At 42.5% G+C, this 22,712-nt stretch overlaps 1 long non-coding RNA gene across 1 annotated transcript; it reads left to right on the forward strand.

Annotated features, from left to right (window-relative positions):
* The first annotated feature begins 48 nt into the window (after positions 1-48).
* Positions 49-15,511, forward strand: LOC108383475 (uncharacterized). Its single transcript, XR_001849789.3, has 3 exons — positions 49-108; positions 14,322-14,462; positions 15,372-15,511. It is a non-coding gene; the product is annotated as an uncharacterized lncRNA (long non-coding RNA).
* The last annotated feature ends 7,201 nt before the right edge of the window (positions 15,512-22,712 follow it).

The following is a 22,712-nucleotide window of genomic DNA, read 5'->3' on the forward strand; positions in this document are numbered from 1 at the left end:
GATGGAGCCCAGGTGCTAGGAAAAGGCTGTCGCGCACGCAAGGTGATGCTCAGACTCCGGTGGCGAGGGACGCAGATCAGAGCTCCTCGCCTGGAGACCTCCTCCAAGGTGTGCTGGTGTCGGTGAGCCCGGGGCAATGCGGTGGGGGCTGAGGCGAGGACCGGAAGGAAGGGGAAGTGGGGGGAGTGGGGGTGCTGCTGAGGGTAGCCAGAACTACCGCTCTCCCCTGCAAAGCCTCGGAAAGACAAGTCTTCTTCACTGGCATCTCACCGCCTTATTTGGGCTCAGACCCCAAGGGTGGTTTGGAAGCAAATACAGAAAGAGAATCTTTTGACCACTTAAGGTCATCACAATGAACAGTTTGTCTCCTTGGGACCTAATCAGTGTTTAAGTCGCTGTTTTAAGCGGCTATAGGGAACCCTGTTGTGGCATGCTCTAAGGCTCTGCATGCTCTTTTCTGGAGAGAGGGCTGGGCTTGGAATCCAAAGCCCTGGAATTGGGGGCTGGCCTTCTGTTAACAGCTAAGTGACCCTTAACCAGTGCCTGAACATCTTTGAGACCTGTGTCCCTAAGAAACCCACTGTTTGGATCTCAGAATTCCTAAGAGCCTATAGGCAGGAAGATGGACGTGGGGGCAGAGGCAGCAGTAGAGTGCCCTGAGAGAATCTGGGAACTAGGCTTAAAAATTACCCTTCAAGATTAAAACCAACAAGAATCAGTATTAGATGGGCAGAAACTGGCATCTTCCCAGGAATCACCTGCTGCCAAATTCTTTGAGGTTGTCACTGATGGCAGTGTTCCTAAAGGGGAACAAAGATCCAGAGGGTCTCCCTATACTGAGTATGGGGGAGGGGGGCAGATCAAAGGGAAAGTGTATTTTCAGTCCTTATATTCCAGATGCTTTCCCTGGCTCATTTCATTTCATCATCACAAACAATCCTGAGAGAAAATTCTTATCACCATTTTACAGATGAAGACACTGTGGGTTAGAGAGTTGAAGTCATTTTCCTGAGGTTAGATGGTAAGTAGTTGAGCAAACCAAACCTATTTGCTAGATCATGAAAGGAAGAGAAAGAAACTGATAAGCCAGTACTGGGAGGCAGGAGGCAGTGCTGAAAACTGCAGCTCAGAGACAATAGAGAATTTGAGCACTGGGTGAGGGAGATGATGGAGGGGGTGGGGCAGTACATGTCCTAACCAACATTTGGGAGACAGCATGGTCTTTTGAGTTCCTTCTCTTGCTGTGACCCACATAAAGTGTACATTCTATGTTGTGACCCATTACACAAATTTACACAAACATATTTGCACAAATGTAACTAAAGCAAAGTTTTATAAAACATCATTACCTGTGATGTACCTCTCATATTTTCTATTCTATTTCATTTTAATGATCGTCTCAAATTACTAACTTTATTTTGTTAATGTCCAATAATAAGTACAGTTTGAAAAACACCATAGAGAGAGTAAAACAGAGATAATTCTTTAGATTAATGTTCTTAAAGGGTTTTGTGATGTTCTGCAAAATATATATGTTATATATAAAAATAATTTGAAAGGCAGGAATTCTGTTGGTAAAGCTGGAGAACACTGAGAACAATTGAACAGATTTTTTTTGCAGTAGGACCTGTCAGAGCCTTTAATGCTAATATGCATTGAGATTTCCTGAGACAGGAGGAAAGTGCCTAGTTCTTCCCAGGTTTGCTGGATTCAGAGTACTTTTCCAGAGGAATCAGCTCAGATGACTCAGGGGACACCCTTGGGAAAGTCTGCTCGAGGACCTGACCCAGCCAAGTGCAGTCACACAAGAACAGAGTCAAAAGTGCATATTCTGAGACCAGACTCCCAAACTCAGTACCATTTTGTTCACCTGATACTCTGCTCAGCAAGAAGGTGCCCAGGTGGTGAGTGTAGGCACTCCATTTGTAAATGAGCTGCCACTTTTATAACCTAGATTGAACATGAGCCATCAGGACTCCAAGAATGACCACAGCTGGGTGAGCAAATAAAACTGAGCTCTGGACCTGCCAAGCTGAGGACACCCCTAAACTCCACCTGCCCTTCACAGGATCCTGCCTAGAAAAACCAGCTTATCTTTGGTTACTAACTCCTAGTTGATGGTAATCCTTCCAGCTCCGAAAGCTTATAATTCAGACCACTGGTCCATATCATGCTACAGATGACCATTTTCTTCTCAAAAACATCCTCCTCCATAGAGTCATTCCCGTGCTTGTGATCGTGACCCAACATGTCCATAATGCTGACAGCTTCAACATGCATTTTTTCACTCCCTGTCCCACTGTTTGCTCACTCTCCACGCTTTCATCCAGGGAACATTTGACATGCACCCTGTGTTTGGTGTTAATGTCAAGAACAGGTAAGAGGTACCACCACATTAGAAAGCTGTCTGGGTATCTACTAACGCCAAGTATGCATGTGCCCTGTGACCCAGCAAATCCCAGTCCTGTACACAACAGAAATGCCTACACCATGTTCACCAAAAGCCATGTACAAGACAGTTCACAGCAGCATTATTGCTGTGGTCCCAAACTGGAAACAACCCAGATATCATTAACAGCAGGAATAGTAAGTAAACTGCAGTGTATTCACACAGCGGAGTGCAGTGGAAATTCATGAACACCACCACACTCAAACATTCTACAGAAGGAGAGGCGCTGGCCATGCAAAAAGGCCCCGTGTATGATTCCATTTCTACAAACCACACAAACAGGCAATGCTAATCTCTGCTGAGAGAAGGCAGCTGGGTGGGTACTGGGGGGAAGGTCGTGACTGAGGAGACTTGAGGGGGCTTTGTGGGGCTGCTGGTGTTTTGTTTCATTACAGATGAAACTTGATCAAGCTGTAAGACTTGCAATGTGTGCACCTCTCTGTATATATGTTAAACTTGTATATATGTTAAATTTTAATAAAAAGCTACATAAAGCAAAAATTAGCACATACTGTCTCTAGCCTCAAAGGACTCATAATCTATACCAGCAGGCTCCAAACGTTTTTGATGATTCATCTCAGCAGCAATACAATTTGAGTATATCCTTCACTATGGGCATTACATATTTATAAGTACTCAAGTGTATCATCTTATTATTTACCTATTACAAAACATACAATGACTGGTAATTGTAGGTCTGCTTTTGTTATGTAGCTGTATTCCTATTATGTTAATGTGTGTACACAATTTAATCAGTAGTTTGTTAAAACCTATACATGCTTATGTTACTCTACAAGAAGATATGTCAAAGAAATAATCAATCTTCCCATGTTTTCTTCTGTCTGCTACTTCTATAGCTTTTCTTCTTCCTTCCTAATTACAACCCTTTAGTAGAATTTGTGCCTCATATAGAAAATTACCCAGTTTCATAATTCCTCCAAGTGGTAAAGATACCTCAAGACAAATGGTGGGCATAGAAGCCACAGGGTATAAATCTGCAAAGAAGTAAAAAGCTAACCTTTTCAAAGAATATTGCTTCTCTCTCACTTACCAACTTTGTATGGCCCCGGAAGATGACTGGTTAGCCAGACACGGGTAAGATTCCTCAAGGGAAGAACAACCTAAGACAGGCACAGTCGCAGGGGGGCCATCAGGTGAGAAATTGGGGATCAACAGAGATGAGGCTTAGAATCTCACCCCCCCTGTTTTGAGAGAAAGCTTCTGCATCTGTGGATGTTTTGTTGCCCTTGTCTAGCTTGGATTAATACTTAGTCTATAGGCACAGACCTGATCATCTACATTTGCCCTCTTACAGCACTAAATTATGTTTTCTACCTTTATCTTGCATCTACCTACCACTTCAGCATTTTATTAAAAAAAAATACAGGAGAAATGTGGGATTCACATATAAATCAAGTATAAAAATCAAATGGATAATCATATCTGACTTGATTGTTTATAGTTCATGATGCATGATCAAAACCGAAAGTTTCTGTGATATGACTGCCCTTGTACTGTTCACCATGTAAGAACTTATTCACTATGTAAGAACTTGTTCACCATGTAAGAACTTGTTCGTTATGCTTCAGAAGATTGGAGACTGTTGAGAATTAGGCTTGGGGTTGATTAATGATTGTGCATTGAGTCCCCTATACAGAATTTTATTGTTGTTGACAACCATTTGATCAATAAATATGAGAGATGCCCTCTCAAAAAAAAAAGTAGTTAAAAGGTGAAGAGGGGAGTCTGGTAAACAAAATGTTCTTCATGTAACTGTAGATTAATGATAACAAAATGAATTTTTTTTAAAAAAGTAGTTAAAAAAACATACAATGACAACAACAAATTTGGAAGGGTAGGATTAATACTGTTCAGTGGATATAGAAATTGTAATGTCTTCTTTCCACACCTTAGGGAATCCTCCTATACAGTGTTTGGGTGCTTAGACCTCATTCAGTGAGAAGACAAGGGGCCAGTCTGGTGGGACGGACCAACAGGTGAACATTCAGTGCAATAAAAAGTAAGCAGGAGAAGATATGAGAGCTGCCAAGAAGTAGATCTCCTACCTTCTTCTCCCCACCTCGGGCACTTCCCGAACCTAAGGCCTGCCCCTGGGGGCAGAGCCTTTCTGCAGAGCTGCCGGGAGTGCAGGCAGCACCTGGTACTTGAGGCTGAATCTTCAATCAGACTCAAACTTGTAAGCTTTGAACACCTGATGTGAGCAAAAAAAAAAAAAAAAAAAAAGCATCATTTTAAAGTTTTGCAAGAGGTGGAGATTTATACCTTTGGGTCTAACTATTCTTTTCTTCTAGAAAAACAGATCTCCCTTAAACTCCACTCCCCTGAACTACACACACACACACACACACACACACACACACACACCATACATACGCATATGTACCAACAGAGCTCTTAGTCATGCAGAGCTCTCTGCTGAAATGGAGATTTCTTAAACTTTTTTTCCAAGAAGCTGAATTCTGTTCATCACTGGAGCTGTTTGCCAACTACCTGTAGTGCCTCGTCTTTCAGACTTGTTAGTAGTCTATAGGTCTCCACCCCATTTGAAGCTGGGTGTGGTCACATTACTAGTTTTGGCCAATGAGATGTAAGTGGAAGTGACATCACTTTCTGAGTGGGAGCTCTGAGAGCCAGTGGTGACGCTCCTTCTCTTCCATGGCGACTGGAAAGTGTGCATCAGGCTGGCGTCTCCATCAGCCTGGGTCTCTGGGTGTCTGTGATGAGCAGAGCCTCCATGAGCCCTCACTGGATTTGAAAGTAAATGAAAAATAAATTTGTGCGTTAAGCCATTCATATTTGAGAATTATTTCTGTAGCATAATCCATCCTAATCACAGGAATAAAATTACTTTTGAGAAGAGTTGCTTGAGGTGAATCATAAATCAGATTGTCACTGCGCTGCTCAGCACCTCCGCTGCTCCACCCTCCTCAGAACAAAACCCCAAGCCGTCCAGGCTCCGGCGTGGAGTCCTCCCTGCTTCCCCGACACCGCACCTGCTATCTTGCCCTCACTCTCTGTGTTCCGGGACACGCTCTCCTCCGTATTGCCCTTGCATATTCTGGGCACTAGGCCACCTCAGGATCTCTGCGCTTACTATTTCCATGGACTGAAATGCTCTAGATCTCCCTATGGTTTGCCCCCTCATCTCCTGAAGGTCTTTGCCTGAGAGTTATACCTCCTCAGTGAAGCCTTCCCTGACCTTAAGACTACGCTCCCCATTCCCCTTCAGCTTTATCTTTTACTGAACTAGACAGCTTCTTGAAAGCTGTATTAAAGGGTTTTGAATTTAGCTAACCAATAAAACCCACCTTCCTAGGAAACAGCTATTCATGTATTATTTCTTCCAAATTTTTGACTTAGCGTTCTGCCCTGCAGTTGCGGGTAGGCCTCTGGTTACACAGTGGACCCTGCAAGAAACATTTAGCTGAAGGCAGTGGGTGTTAGTGATATATTTCTTTTATTTCTTTTAATTTTTTATTAAGGTATGATTGATGTACACTCTAATGAAGGTTTCACATGAAAAAACAATGTGGTTACTACATTCACCCATATTATCAAGTCCCCACCCACCCCAATGCAGTCACTGTCCATCAGTGCAGCAAGTTGCCGGAGATCCATTATGTCCCTTCTCTGTGATACACTGTTCTCCCCGTGAACTCCCACACCATGTGTACTAAACATAATACCCCTCAATACCGATCTCCCTCCCTCCCCACACGCCCTCCCACACCCCTGCCCTTTGGTAACCACTAGTTCATTCTTGGAGTCTATGAGTCTCCTGCCATTTTGTTCCTTCAGTTTTGCTTCATTGTTATACTCCACAAATGAGTGAAATCATTTGGCATTTGTCTTTCTCTGCTTGGCTTATTTCACTGAGCATAATGTCCTCCAGCTCCATCCATGTGTTGCAAATGGTAGGATTTGTTTCTTTCTTATGGCTGAATAGTATTCCATTGTATATATATATATATATACCACATCTTCTTTATCCATTCATCTACAGATGGACACTTAGGTTGCTTCCATATCTTGGCTATTATAAATAGTGCTGCGATGAACATAGGGGTGCATATGTCTTTTGAATCTGAGAAGTTTTTTCTTTGGGTATATTCCAAGGAGTGGGATTCCTGGGTCAAATTGTATTTCAATTTTTAGTTTTTTGAGGAACCTCCATATTGCTTTCCACAATGGTTGAACTAGCTTACATTCCCACCAGCAGGGTAGGAGGGTTCCCCTTTCTCCTCATCCTCACCAGCATTTGTTGTTCTTAGTCTTTTCAATGCTGGCCATCCTTACTGTTGTGAGGTGATATCTCATTGTGGTTTTGATTTGCATTTCTCTGATGATTAGTGATGTGGAGCATCTTTTCATGTGTCTGTTGGCCATCTGAATTTCTTCTTTGGAGAACTGTCTCTTCATATCCTCTGCCCATTTGTTAATTGGGTTATTTGCTTTTTGGGTGCTGAGGTGTGTAAGTTCTTTATATATTTTGGATGTTAACCCTTTGTCAGATATGTCATTTACAAATATATTCTCCCATACTGTAGGATACCTTTTTGTTTTGTTGATGATGTCCTTTGCCATACAAAACTTGTTAGTTTGATGTAGTCCCATGAGTTCATTTTTGCTTTTGTTTCCTTTTCTCGAGGAGATGGGTTCAGGAAAAGTTGCTCATGTTTATATTCAGGAGATGTTTGCCTATATTGTCTTATAAGAGTTTTATGGTTTCATGACTTACATTCAAGTCCTTAATCCATTTCAAGTTTACTTTTTTGTATGGGGTTAGACAATAATCCAGTTTCATTCTCTTGCATGTAGCTGTCCAGTTTTGCCAACACCAGCTGTTGAAGAGGCTGTCATTTCCCCATTGTATGTCTATGGCTTCTTTATCATATATTAATTGACCATATATGGTTGGGTTTATATCAGGGTTCTCTAGTCTGTTCCATTGGTCTGTGGGTCTGTTTTGTGCCAGTACCAAATTGTCTTGATTACTGTGGCTTTGTAGTAGAGCTTGAAGTCAGGGAGCATAATTCCCCCTGCTTTATTCTTCCTTCTCAGTATTGCTTTGGCTATTCGAGGTCTTTTGTGGTTCCATATGAATTTTAGGATGATTTTATCTAGTTCATTGAAGAATGCTGTTGGTATTTTGATAGGAATTGCATTGAATCTATAAACTGCTTTAGGCAGGATGGCCATTTTGACAATATTAATTCTTCCTATCCATGAGCATGGGATGTGTTTCCATTTATTGGTATCTTCTTTAATTTCTCTCATGAGTGTCTTGTAGTTTTCAGGATATAGGTCTTTCACTTCCTTGGTTAGGTTTATTCCTAGGTATTTTATTCTTTTTGATGCAATTGTGAATGGAATTGTTTTTCTGATTTCTCTCTCTGCTAGTTCATTGGTAGTGTATAGGAATGCCACAGATTCCTGTGTATTAATTTTGTATTCTGCAACTTTGCTGAATTCATATATTAGACCTAGCAGTTTTGGAGTAGATTATTTAGGGTTTTTTTATGTACAATATCATGTCATCTGCAAACACGGATAGTTTAACTTCTTCCTTGCCAATCTGATTGCCTTTTATTTCTTTGTGTTGTCTGATTGCCATGGCTCGGACCTCCAGTACTATGTTGAATAGAAGTGGGGAGAGTGGATATCCTTGTCTTGTTTCTGATCTTAAAGGAAAAGCTTTCAGCTTCTCACTGTTATGTATAATGTTCGCTGTGGGTTTGTCATATATGGCCTTTATTATATTGAGGTACTTGCACTCTATACCCATTTTGTGGAGAGTTTTTATCATTAATGGATGTTGAATTTTGTCGAATGCTTTTTCATCATCTATGGAGATGATTATATGGTTTTTGTCATTCTTTCTGTTGATATGGTGGATGATGTTGATGGAATTTCGAATGTTGCACCATCCTTGCATCCCTGGCATAAATCCAACTTGGTCATGGTAGATGATCTTTTTGATGTATTTTTTAATTCAGTTTGCTAATATTTTGTTGAGTATTTTTCCATCTATGTTCATCAGGGATATTGGTCTGTAATTTTCTTTTTTTGTGGTATCTTTGCCTGGTTTTGGTATTAGAGTGATGCTGGCCTCATAGAATGAGTTTGGAAGTATTCCCTCTTCTATTTTTTGGAAAACTTTAAGGAGAATGGGTATTAGGTCTTCACTAAATGTTTGATAAAATTCAGTGGTGAAGTCATCTGGTCCAGGAGTTTTGTTGTTAGGTAGGTTTTTGATGACCAGTTCAATTTTGTTGCTGGTAATTGGTCTGTTCAGATTTTCTGTTTCTTCCTTGGTCAGCCTTGGGAGGTTGTATTTTTCTAGAATGTTGTCCATTTTTTCTAGGTTATCCAGTTTGTTAGCATATTATTTTTCATAGTATTCTCTAATAATTCTTTGTATTTCTGTGGTGTCCATAGTAATTTTTCCCTTCTCATTTCTGATTCTGTTTATGTGTGTAGACTCTCTTTTTTCCTTGTGAAGTCTGGCCAGGGGTTTATCTATTTTGTTTATTTTCTCAAAGAACCAGACCTTGCTTTCATTGATTCTTGCTATTGTTTTATTCTTCTCAATTTTGTTTATTTCTGCTCTAATCTTTATTATGTCCCACCTTCTACTGACTTTGGGCTTCATTTGTTCTTCTTTTTCTAGTTTCATTAATTGTGAGTTTAGACTGCTTATATGGGATTGTTCTTCTTTCTTGAGGTAGGCCTGTATTGCAATATACTTTCCTCTTAGCACAGCCTTGGCTGCATCCCCCAGGTTTTCCAGTGTTGAATTATTGTTGTCATTTGTCTCCATATATTGCTTGATCTCTGTTTTTATTTGGTCATTGATTCATTGGTTACTTAGGAGCATGTTGTGAGGCCTCCATGTGTTTGTGGGATTTTTCATTTTCTTTGCTTAATTTATTTTCTAGTTTCATAGCTCTGTGATCTGAGAAACTGGTTGGTACAATTTCAATATTTTTTAATTTACTGAGGCTTTTTGTGGTCTAGTATATGATCTATTCTTGAAAATGTTCCATGTGCACTTGACATGAATGTGTATTCTGCTGCTTTTGGGTGTAGAGTTCTGTAGATGTCTGTTAGGTCCATCTGTTCTATTGTGCTGTTCAGTGCCTCTGTCTCCTTACTTATCTTCTGTCTGGTTGATCTGCCCTTCAGAGTGAGTGTTGAAGTTTCCTAGAATGAATGCATTGCATTCCATTTTCCCTTTTAATTCTGTTAGTATTTGTTTCACATTTGTGGGTGCTCCTGTGTTGAGAGCATAGATGTTTATAATGGTTATATCATCATGTTGGATTGACCCTCTTTGTCTCTTGTTACTTTCTGTATTTTTAAGTCTATTTTGTCTGATACAAGTACTGCAACTACTGCTTTTTTCTCTCTGTTAGTTGCATGAAATATCTTTTTCCAACCCTTCACTTTTAGTCTGTGTATGTCTTTGGGTTTAATGTGAGTCTCTTGCAGGCAGCATATAGATGGGTCTTGTTTTTTTATCCATTCAGTGACTCTATGTCTTTTGATTGGTGCATTCAGTCCATTTACATTTAGGGTGATTATCGATAGGTTTGTATTTATTGCCATTGCAGGCTTTAGATTCATGGTTACCAAAGGTTCAAGGTTAATTTCCTTACTATCTAAGAGTCTAATTTAACTCACTTAAGATGTAGTTACAAACTCAACCTAAAGGTTCTTTTCTTTTTCTCCTCCTTTTTCTTCCTCCTCCATTCTTTACATATTAGGTATCATAATCTGTATTCTTTGTCTATCCCTTGATTGACTTCGGGGATAGTTAATTTAATTTTGCATTTGCTTAGTAATTAGCTGTTCTACTTTCTTTACTATGGTTTTATTTCCTCTGGTGACAGCTGTTAAACCTTTGGAACACTTCCAGCTATAGCAGTCCCTCCAAAATACACTGTAGAGATGGTTTGTGGGAGGTAAATTCTCTCAGCTTTTGCTTATCTGGAAATTGTTTAATCCCTCCTTCAAATTTAAATGATAATCTTGCTGGATAAAGTAATCTTGGTTCCAGGCTCTTCTGCTTCATTGCATTAAACACATCATGCCACTCTCTTCTGGCCTGTAAGGTTTCTGCTGAGAAGTCTGATGTTATCCTGATGGGCTTTCCTTTGTATGTGATCTTATTTCTCTCTCTGGCTGCTTTTAATAGTCTGTCCTTATCCTTGATCTTTTCCATTTTAATTACTATGTGTCTTGGTGTTGTCTTCCTTGGGTCCCTTGTGTTGGGAGATCTGTGGATCTCCATGGCCTGAGAGACTATCTCCTTCCCCAGATTGGGGAAGTTTTCAGCAACTACCTCCTCAAAGACACTTTCTATCCCTTTCTCTTTCTCTTTTTCTTCTGGCATCTCTATAATGCAAATATTGTTCCATTTGGAAAGGTCATACAGTTCTCTCAATATTCCTTCATTCTTAGAGATCCTTTTTTCTCTCTGTGCCTCAGCTTCTTTGTATGCCTCTTCTCTAGTTTCTATTTCATCTATTGTCTCCTCCACTGTATCCAACCTGCTTTTAATACCCTCCATCATGCTCTTCAGCAATTGGATCTCCAACCTGAATTCATTTCTGAGTTCTTGGATATCTTTCTGTACTTCCATTAGCATGTTGATGATTTTTATTTTGAACTCCCTTTCAGGAAGAGTTGTAAGGTCCATGTCATTTAAATCTTTCTCCAGAGTTATATTAATTTTACTCTGGACCAGGTTCCTTTGGCATTTCATATTTGTATATGGCGCCCTCTAGTGTCCAGAATCTCTATTCTGGAGCTGCTCAGCCCCTGCAGCAATGTCAGGGGTCGCAGGGGAGCGGTATTGGTGCCTTGCGGGAGGAAAGAGCTGTTCCCCTCCTCCCGGCTGCTGTGCCTGTCTCCACTGCCTGAGCCAGTGGGCCAAGCACACAGGTATAAGCTTTTGCCCCAGAGCAGCTGGATCTGGATCCCTGCTTTCCACAAGTGGCTGGAATCTCAGTCTCTCCAGGAGTTCTGCCTGTATTAGCTTTCCAACCCGGTAGTCATGCAAGTCTCATGAAAGCACCATGAAATGTAGGTTTGTGCTCCCAGAGCAGATCTCCAGAGTTAGGTATTCAGCAGTCCCAGGCCTTCCACTCCCTCCCTGCTCCATTTCTCTTCCTCCCACTGGTGAGCTTGGGTGGGGATTGGGCTTGGGTCCTGAGGAGCCACAGCTGGTACGTTACCCTGTTCCATGAGGTCTGCTCTTTTCTCCAGGTGTATGCAGTCTGATGCCGTCCTCTTTCCTGTTGCTTTCTCAGGATTAGTTGTGCCAACTATATTTTCTAATTGTATACAGTTTTAGGAGGAAGCCTCTCTCTCCTCTCATGCCGCCATCTTTAATCCAGTGTGTGATATATTTCATTGTTTCTACCAGGGGGCTCTTCCTACTTCATCAGGAGTGAGTCTCTCTTTACTTTCACCAGTTCTAAAGACTCAGATTTCCAATTTGCTCTGATGATGTTTTAGGGTTCCTTAGAAACTGGTACCCCCAGCAGCTGCCTGGCGGCCCACTCTTTAATATGGTTCCATGTCTGGCTCCACCCCAGTTTTACTGAATCAAAATTTCCAAGGCTTGAGAACCTGTATATTTTTTAAAGACCATATTTAATTCTAAAGCGCAGCCAGAGTTGAGAAACTAAACTAAACTGCTGAACTAAGAAATTCCTCTTTCTTGGCTCCCATGTCCCAATGGCTGTTCCAATTGATTCTGGAATCTTTCTTCTTTAATCCATTCTCACTGCCACTTCTGGAAGAAAACTTTTGTCTCACTCACAGTACTCTTGAAGAGACACTCCCCAAATGGTCTCCTAGGCTCAACTTCTGTTCCCTTCAACTCATCCTGAATTTCACATCACTGCAAAACATAAATATGGACCTGCCACTTGCCTACTCCCTACAACTCTGAGGATTAGATGCAAATTCCTCTGTGGCTTTCCAAGTCCTTCAAGGTGTGACTTCTGATGACCTTTTCAGGACTCTGTTTACATTTCTAAACCTTCTTACGTCCAGTTTCTCCCCTTTATTGATACACTCGTATTTCTAACCTAACATATCTCCACTCCCACCCCTCGGCCCCTTGCCCCCACCCCCGAATCCTCTCTAGCCTGCAGACTGAGCACAGCACACTCCCTGAAGTCACTCTGTTGCAAGTATAATCCGTTGTCAGTCTCACTTGTGGGGCTTGAACTCCCAGAGGAAGGGACCCTCCTGGGCCTCTACCTCCATTTGCACAGTACTCAATAAGTGCTTTTGAACAAAACAATAAGACAAAGACTGGGACATCCTTATCTACTGCTCACAAAGCATGGGCACTCAGTAAAGCATCTCTGCCCCCAGCTTCTGGCTCTTCATCTGGACTGTCATTCGTGTCCAGCCCCCTTCCCTGGGTTCCTGCAAACATGTAACGTGTTCAGGTAAGCTCCAGTGTCCAGACCAGGGCCCCCTTCACAGTAAACTTTAAAAAACATTTGTTGAATTCATGAATGAATAATGAGAAAGCAACTTCCTTTTTGTGGCACAGAATGCTAAAATCCAGTTTACATTTTTTTTCTTCACTGTGGGGAAGTCGGGATTCCTATGGCCAGGATCCTCACTGAACTTAAACCACCTGATGATATAACTGGCCTGCTGCTAGGCTACCGCTTCCACACCTTTAGGCAATAAGCCATTATTGTGCTATACAGAGAGCTCAGCCCAGTGCTCTGGGTGGAGGCAGAGATCCTAGTGCTCGACTTACCGCGGGAGAACAAGCCAGGTAATAAACCCTTTCACCCCAAAGAATATTCTGCTGTCAATTTCTTTGGTCACATTGAATCCATAGCGAACTTGCCTGAGGCTGAAACCCATTGGCAAGACATTCACTCACAGACCTCCTATATTTTAGGGGTCAGCAGTGTACTCAGCCAAGAAACTGTAGTTCATATCCTCCCTTGCAAAAAAGGGATAGCTGATGAGAAATAATGGCAGTTATGGAATGGGGGCCACAAAAAGCTCTTGAAGGGGGCTGGGTCATTTAGATTATTGTTCAGCAAATATCCACCCCTTCCTCCTGCTGTGAGCAGAGCATGTATCTTCGTTTCCCTGCTGCTGGGCTGGGCCATGGGCTCTCATTCTGGTGGGCCACCATGTAAAGAACAAGCCCTGGGTAGGCACTACCCCAGTCCAAGCCCTAGAATGAGGCACATGGAGTAGGCCCATGTCCAGCTCACTGCTTGGAGCCAAGCCCAGCTAACCCACAGGAGTGAGCGCAAACACTGTGGCTGAAAGCCACCGGGCTTGGGAGAGGTTCGTTACACAGCATTATTGTGGCAAAAGTGAAGGGCCAAGTAGAAAAGTCAAGCTCTTAGCCAACCCAGGACAAAAGGGTTTCCAGACCAAAGAAAAGCCATATTATACCCCCCAAAATTCCATAGTAATATGATATATAACAAATTATTATACATGTATGTCTTATTACTTCAACATGAAAATATGGAAATAGGTGTTCTTTTAAAATTATGTTATGTTTTATTTACTTTTGTTTCATAATTGGTATTATTTAAACAAAACAAAGTAGGACTAATTAGCAACAGTAAGTAGTAATTACAAATATATGTAAGAAAAATATAACAATATTTTTGTTTCCTCAGATACAGCAATTTATTTAAACTCTTCTTTGAATATTTATATAGATTATATTGCATATTCTTAACTTCGTAAAAAGAAAACAAATGCAATAAAACTAAGTAAACAGATACTACCTATGTTTAATAATAAAAAATAATGCTATGTTTCTGTCTGTGCCGTGACCCAGCAGGACACACTCACCCCTCCGGCTCCCTCTCCCGGAAGCGCTTCTCTGTGCTGTCTGCGGGCCTCGGGACGCCCTTCCTTCATGCAGCGGTAAAACCGAGCGCAGTAGACTTCACTTCCACCTGTAACTCTGCTCTTACCAAGTGTATGTTTCATTGATTCCTACTGGCTGGCTGATGTGATGATGTCAGGGTAAATACCCTCTCAACAACAGCATTAGGCATACTTAGGATTTTATTTATGAGTCTTTTTTGTAAACCTGTAACAGCAGGCTCACAGACTGGAACAAATTAGTTTCCAGCTCTCCAAAAATGTCCACTCACTCTGTATCTACAGGATTTTTTTAGACCAGTTGTTTGTCAATCTGGTACTGTGCATCTATAAATTCATCAGATGGGCTATCTCTCAAATGTCCATAATTTTAAAACACTCTGAAGTTCCTTGATGTCATTATAAGTTAAACCCCTCCTTTTCAGGGAAAATGGTTTTAAAACACAGAGGTAATTTAAGGTTGAGAAATTAAATTATAAATAAGTTACAGTTTTTAATAAAGAAACTGAGAAAGTCCCATTTAGCCTAACTGCCCTTTTTGGGGGATACTTTTCAGAGTTTTAAAGCAGCCTTACTTCCAAAAATCAAGTCATTTTTTGCTGTATAAGTTTTTGTTGTCACCTATACGGCACATCAGCAGCCTCAGGTGTGGTCAGATCATCGTTTATCCTTTTTCAGGCTTCTGGTGACTTCTTCAAAGATCATCAAATGTTTTGGAGAAACAGCACATTAATTGTTTCACTATAATCCTTTTCTCCATTGTCATCCTCAATATATTTCCAAATTAAAGAAGGTCAGTGTTATGAATTGAATATTCACGTCTTCCCAAAATTCGTATGTCAAAGCCCTAACCCCCAGTGTAGATGTATTTGGAGATGGAGCCTCTGAGGAATTAATTAGGTTAAATGAGGTCATATGTGGGGCCCTGATCCAATAGGAATAGTGTCTTTTAAGAAGGGCCATCAGGGAGCTCACTTGCCTCTCTCCCCGCATGAACATAAAGCGGTCGCGTGAAAGCACAGAGAGAAGGAGGCCGTCTGCACTCCACAAGAAGGACCCCCACTGGGCACCGACCCTGCGGGCACCTGGACCTTGGACTTCCAGTCTCCACAACTGGGAGAAAATAAATTTCTATTGTTTAAGCTGCCCAGTCTATGGTGTTTTTTTATGACAACCTGAGCAGATTTTAAAAAGACATCCTTGTTCTATACTTTGAAAACATGATTTTGTGGCAGGCCAACATTTTAATATATTTTTTATGACTGGCAACAATAATAGCTATCTTACAGGCACACATCTAAGGAAGTGCTTTGCACTTCTATAAAGTCAAATATCTCATTAAGTACTTCTGCAGGTTTTGAGGAATTGAAAAGTGACCAAAAACTTTCATTATAAAAGCCTCAACATTCACAGGTGAACAAATCATTTCCAGCAATGCAGGGTACAAAGCATACAGACCACTTAGCTGGAAAGAGCCTTTCTTTTTCTTTGCTAAGAAGTTTATAGACTGGATGAAATTGGCCAAAATTTACATTTGCACTGTCTGCTGAACATACAGATTAATGCGCAAAGTCTAATTTGTACTTTGATAAGACATCGACAGTCTTTGATGTTTTCTGTAGTTGTATTAAGATCTTAATGGAAATCAAGAAAATGATTTGAAACTTCAGTTCTTCAATCAAAGAACCTAATGGGTAGGAGCAACATTTTTTGTTGCCATGATTTGATGCATCACCTACCATACTGTAGGAAGTATTGATGCTGGGGTTCTTGTTCACGAAGCCGAAGAATGAGCTTCACAAACACTCAAGGTAGGAGAGCAAGGTACGGCTTTTATTTAGAGATAAAGTGAGAGAATAGAGTTCCTGGCTCATGCCAGGAGGGGACAAGAGAGCCCGTAGTGGTGCGTTGTCTAGGGGGTTTTATAGGCAGTTGAGGATTTTTCGAGAACATGAAAAAGCTTAGGGGTGTGGACTTGTTAAGTGGTCCCTGAATATTTAGAATTAACTTAACACAAGCAACTTCTTCTGTTGATTTCCTCCTGAGATACCAGCATCTTGGTCTGGGGGCATATGAAACAAGGCCACCTGCTCAGCCCCCAAGGTGGGCTGAGGTATTGTTTGCTAAAGAGTAAGTGAAGAATTTCTAACGTCTTAACTTCTTGGGTATTAAAATGCAATCTTATCTTTAAGGTGGAATCTTTCTTGCCTTTTACTGTGTTGTTTATGCCTGGGTTTACTTGCTAAATTGCCAAGTTTGCAAAATCACTTCATCAGATCTGAAGGAGGAAAGACAGCACAGAGGCCTGGGCCTTTTAGTGTGCTAAAGTGAATCTTACACATGATTATAAATGGTTAGCATAATAAAACATTGCTACTCTTCTTTATCTGGGGAACATTAACTGATCTCACTGAAGAATGATCTTAGAACTTAATGTTTAACATAGAGTTTTAGTGGGGGGGGGTCTCCTTGCATGTAGTTACATTGCTCTGACTGCAAATATCCCACCCTGCCCTGCCCCCTCCCAAGGCCCTCACCCTACTCTGACTACATCTATTGTCCCTGTCTCAGTATGATTATTGATAAGATCTGACAGAATCAGCTCTACCCTGTAAGAGGACAGCGCATCTGTTATCAAATTTCCCCTTTTTTTTTTACACACAGGACATTTTAGTTACAACCTCTGAGTCAGGAAATGTAACTTTACCCAGTTCCATAGAACTGTCAAGGAAAAGATACAAGTGTGTGTGTTTGCTCATGGGGCGCACCAAAGCCAGCTCAGTGGCTTCTGTTTTCCACTGGGCCTTGGTGTCTTTTGGGGAATGCAAGACTAGAGGGACTGGAGGGAGAAGGGTGAAGACAGTGCCAGTGGAGCAGAGACAGCACCAAGTAACTCTGCCGTATGGGGAAAGAATGAACAGCTCTTCCTGGATTCCAGTCCCATGACATGCCGACTAACCCCAGATGCAGACCCCCTCCATCCGGAAGGAGGAGACCTCTGGCTGTCCATCACCCAACCCTGAGCCAATAAAAAACTCCCCACCTACCCCTAGGGTGACCCACTTCCCCCTCCCTTCCCTATTCTCTTAAAAACTCCCCACCTCCTGTCCTGGGCGTGACTTCCCCCGGCCTGTGATAGCCAGACCGGGGATCTCGCCTGGGAATTGCCCTCAAATAAACTGCCCGGCCCTTGTTGCCTCTTGTTGTGTTAGGGTCCAGGCTTCCGAGGCTTCCCCAGAGAACAAACTACACAGGCATAGAGATGTAAATTCAAGCAAAGTCTTTATTCAGCCAACTAGTTGGGGTCCAAGTCAGCCCGACGCAGCGGGTCTCAACAAGGACCCCGAGCACTCAGAGCCAAGGGTTTATATAGCAATTTCAAAGCACTTAACTCATAGCAATTTTCTATAACTATACATTATTCTTGCAAGACATATATCCTGGGGTTAAGCAAGGGCAGGGTAAGACTACTCCTCAATGGTTAGGGAGGTTCTGCACGATAAGCTTGGTATGTAAGATTTACTGACCAAGGTTAGCTGACCAAGGGTCACAGCTGCCCACCACCCGGTGCTCATGATTAACTTGTTTTTCAAGGCCTTACCCAGTTCCAGTTTTTCTTTCTAAGTCACATACTCAGAAAATGGCTTCTAGGCCTTTAAGATGGCTATGCTTATGCTAACCTATTTCTATTCTTACAGTTGCTTTGTCGCCTGCTTATTTCGGCTAGAATTTATCTTACAGGGAAGACAAGAGCAGAACAAAAACATTTTAAAAGTCACCTTTTGATTGATTTAGAGGTATTGTTTCCCTGTCTCATCCTAGACCTGTGAGATTCAGTCTTTCCTCTCCTCTGCTGTGCCCCATCCCAAATTGTTTTCTCCATGATGGACAGTGTGCTCCAATCGGTTGTATATGGCCTTCCATCTGTCATTAAAATCAGTCATTTAGCCTTCTATTAAGGTAGTGCCAGGGTTATTTTGGCATTGGTATCATCATTCTCATTTTCTCTATCTGAACTCCTAGAAAACACGGTTATGATAGTCACAACATCAAAAATTAAACTAGCACTATCTCAATACAAAGTCTAATAGTTAATCCACAGGCAAAATAAAAAATGGACTGCTAATGCTCATAATTACAACACACTTTAACTTGGACACTTAAATCACATCATTTGAATGATGCTACAGTGAGTGTTCCATTTTTGTGAGCCACAAGTCATGGTTGCCAACATCAATGGTCAGAAAAAAAATAAGCAAAAGCAACTACAAAGGCAAATCATCTATGCCATGTCCATTTGACACTAAAAACTGTGTTCCTTTCAGCTCTAATTTTTGGGTAGCCATGTGGGTTCTATACTTTCCCCCGCATCCCTCTGTACCCATAGCCAAATACTGGGACTTTTTGTGTCCTAGGAAGAGGCTTCCTGGGGTGCTGAACTTTCAGTGCTAAAACTGGGACTAAGCAAACGGGGAAGTTAGCCACCCTTGCCTAAAGGAAGCTCAGGGTATAGATGAGTCATATCCTCTTCCAGAACGGATGGATTCAGCTAGCCACTAACTGTACTTACAGAGCATCCACAGTGACCAGAGCCTTTCACATACATTTAATTTTTAAAAAATATTTACAATAGCCCTATGAAATAGCTATTATAATCTCCATTTTGTAGATGGAGAAATAAGGCTCAAATCTAGGCCCCACCACTTACCAACTTGGGGAAAGTGAAAATGGATTTTTGTTCTTGCTTGGCTAGAGAAGAACCATATCTGAGTAAATTCAGGGTCAGACACACAGGCAAAGATAGAGTTAGGTGACCCTGAGGGATTGGGAATAGGGCCTGCCAGTCCTATTATCCTTCACTGCCTCCAGATGATTTGTTTTGTTCCTGGAACATTAGTATCTTGTTTTATTAACAGTTGCATCCTTATGCAGTAATCCTTAAACTTTTTCCCAAATGGCAGACCAGAGAACATTTATACCCAAAGCACATGACTGGGGATGAAGTCTTAAGCCACCTCACAGCATGTAATTTTTTCATCACAATCCTTTATGTACATGTGTTTGTTCCAATGTAAAGGTAATTAAAACATGGTTTAAATAAAATTACTGCTCCAGAAAACAGTAACTGTGGGCAAGCCATTCAACATTCATAAGCCTACATTTCTTACAAAAGCAAATACAAAATGATGCCTTTCTTCTCTGTTGCACAGTCTTTGTGAGAATTAAGAGGTAATAACTTCCATAAGACATATTCGTTAAGTTTGTTACTATTTAGCCAAGGATCCTTGCTTAGTTCATGGCCATGGATAAATGAACAGTGACAATGATAGTATTTTTTTTCTGGAATTCTAGTTTTTCTGGAACACTAGTTCTCACTTATAAAATAATCATGGCACAGACAAGCAGGACATAAAACATTTAAAGTCTTAGTCCCTGACCAGCCCAAAGAGTTAAGATCATCAGTATCTCTTGTTCACAATTACTTATTCCATACATATTTATCTTTGGTCCAAGTGCAGGCAACAAGGTAAGTATTGACTATTTCACTGAATATTAAGATCTATTATCTCTTCACAACTACGGATCTTAGAGACATTATAATGAAGAATATAACTCCATTATTGATGTTTGATCACTGACAGCTTTCATGCTCCATCCCTTTCTCTTCTCCTGTTGCCCCACACCTGGACAGGCCTGTAAGAAGCACTGCAGGCCCCCAAACTGGGTGCCAGTGGGAAATCCAAACCATACTACAGGTGCATGGGGGGCCTCACCCCAAGCCTGCTCCCTGCACAAAAATAATACCCAGGTGGCCAAACAGCATATGAAATGGTATTCAGCATCATCAGTCATTGGGGAAATATAAATTAAAGCCACAACAATCTACCTCTCTAATGCCACCAGAATGACTAATATTAAAAAGAGTAAGGAGGAAGAAAACATGGAGGAACGAAGACTCTCATAAATTGCTGGAAGTATACAAAGCATTACAATTTTGAAAAATTTTGTCAGTACCTACTAAAACTAAACATATGCCTAATCTATGATATAACAGTGCCACTCATATAGTCATTATCTAATATAAATCTATATAAATGTTTATATCTATAGGTAGGTGGGTGGGAGGGTAGTTAGGTGGGTGGGAGGGTGGGCAAATGGGTAGGTGGGCAGGTGGGTGGGTAGGTGGGTGGGTGAGTGGTGAAGGGCCCACACCAGTAAGATGGCAAACTTCTGGCTTCTCTTTGGGGTCCTCAGTTCCCGCCAGCGCCACCTGTAGCCCAATCACCTCTCGCCCCCCTCCCAATCCCAGCACCTAGCCAACAGCCAACAGCCCCGTAGAAGTGACACCTCAATCAATTCATGCCCCTTCCTATATAACCCAGCACCTTTCCCTAATAAAGCAGAATTCTCCGGTGAATTGCTGCTGTGTGTCGCTCCTTTCCTTTCATTGGTGCCAAAACCCGGGAGATGGGACACCCCAACTGGGCCCCGTCTTGCCCCCGACACCAGCAGCAGCTTGCCCTCATCCTCTTTTTCCGGTGCTGGCTCATCACACTCACCACTCCTCTCTGGCCTTTAGGTAGGTTTTCACCCCAGAGTGGGCCACTCTTCCCCGAGCTATTGCAGTGCCATTGACCGTGATCGTCCGGCAAGGCCCTGACGCTCAGAGATGAGGAGGGAACTCTCCCCGCCTCAGGCCTTCACGGCTGCAGCGGACCCTCAGGCCCCTCCTCTAACAGCCATAAATCCCCGCCTCAAGCCTTTACAGCTGCGGCTGTGACAATCAGGCCCCTCCTCCGACAGTCATAAATACCTGCCTCAAGCCTTCACGGCTGCGGCGGACCCTCAGGCCCCTCCTCCGGCAGCCATAAATCCCCGCCTCAGGCCTTCACAGCTGCGGCTGTGACCCTCAGGCCCCCCCTCCAACAGCCATAAACGAGGTGACTCCTTTGCGGATGAGAATGCTCCTTTCCCCCCCTCCTTCTGTTCCATCCACCGAAATCCGTTCTGTCTGCCGAAAATTCCTAGTGCTAGGTGCCTCGTGACTCTGGCAAACTGCCTTCTTAGGGAAGTCTGGGTGACGACCCACACTTCCTAAGAAATTCCAACTCGTATATGAGATTCCGCAGACAACCAAGGATCATCGGGGACGCCTTTTGTCTCCTTGCTGTCTGCTTCCAGTCCGAGGATCTCCGTTCGTCTTCCCCTGTTTGTCTCCTTCTCTGTCCTTTAGCCATGGGAGCCTCCTCATCCCTCCCTGAAAGTTCACCTCTTGAATGCCTGCTTAAGCATCTGGCTACCCTCTCCCTGACACCTGATATAAAACCAAAACTTCTCCGTAAATATTGCTCCCAAGATTGGCCGACATACCCCCCAGACAATAACAACCAATGGCCTGCAGGGGGAATTCTTGATCCTAACATCACTCGCGATCTTTTTAACTACTGCCAGCGGCTGAAAAAATGGAAGGAGATTCCCTATATCAAAGCTTTCTGCTTCCTCCTCCCCCAACCCCCTCCCAAGTTCTCCTAGCCTGCAAGCCACCGCCCCCACAGAAGCCTCCTGTTCACTCCCTTCCCCTTCTTCTCCTACAACAGCCCTTCTCCCTTCCTCCCCAACCATCTCCTCCCCATCTCACCTCCTCCAACTTCATTCCCTGCAGATTAAGCCTGAGCCTTTCAGCCCCCCCTTTAACTAGGTCCCAGGGGCGTCCTCTGTCTTTGCCCTCATTACCTGTTTCTCCTCTGTTAAGGACCGCCTTTGTATTCTCACATGTTTGTAGGGAGAATGGGAAAGCACCTTCCCCCATGTCTGAATGCAGCATAGGAAAGCACAAGCTAGAGAACAACCGGTGCAGTCCTTAGAAGTTATCTGTCCACAAAAACATATCTTACCCTCGAAGATGAGCCAAGACTCCTCACTCTGAAAATAGGGAGACCTTGAAGATGTGTAGAAACACCACCCCTGCTTCTAGCTATGCCCTTCCCCCACTTGTCGATGTGGCAAGAATGGAGAACAAAGAACATTCTGTTTACACATTCCATAAGCAATTAACTGGAGCCCTGCTGTAGCTCAGTTAGTAGAGCATGGGACTCTTAACCTCATGGTCATGAGTTCAAGCCCAACTAGAGTGGCAGAGGCAAGCAGCTGGGCTGCTAGCTGGCGACATGTGGGTCTGATTCTATCTTTCTTTATTTTCTTTGCCCCCCTTCAGCACTTCAGGACCTGCTCGACTAGGTGCGGCTAGACCGCGTCACTCCCCCACAGACTGAGCCAGAACCCTTCAGTCCCCCTCAGACTCAGTCCTGAGAGCCTCCCAAAATTATCGCCCCCCCCTCGGGGA

This window comes from Manis javanica, chromosome 3, assembly GCF_040802235.1.
Source record: "Manis javanica isolate MJ-LG chromosome 3, MJ_LKY, whole genome shotgun sequence".
Lineage (NCBI taxonomy): Eukaryota > Metazoa > Chordata > Mammalia > Pholidota > Manidae > Manis > Manis javanica.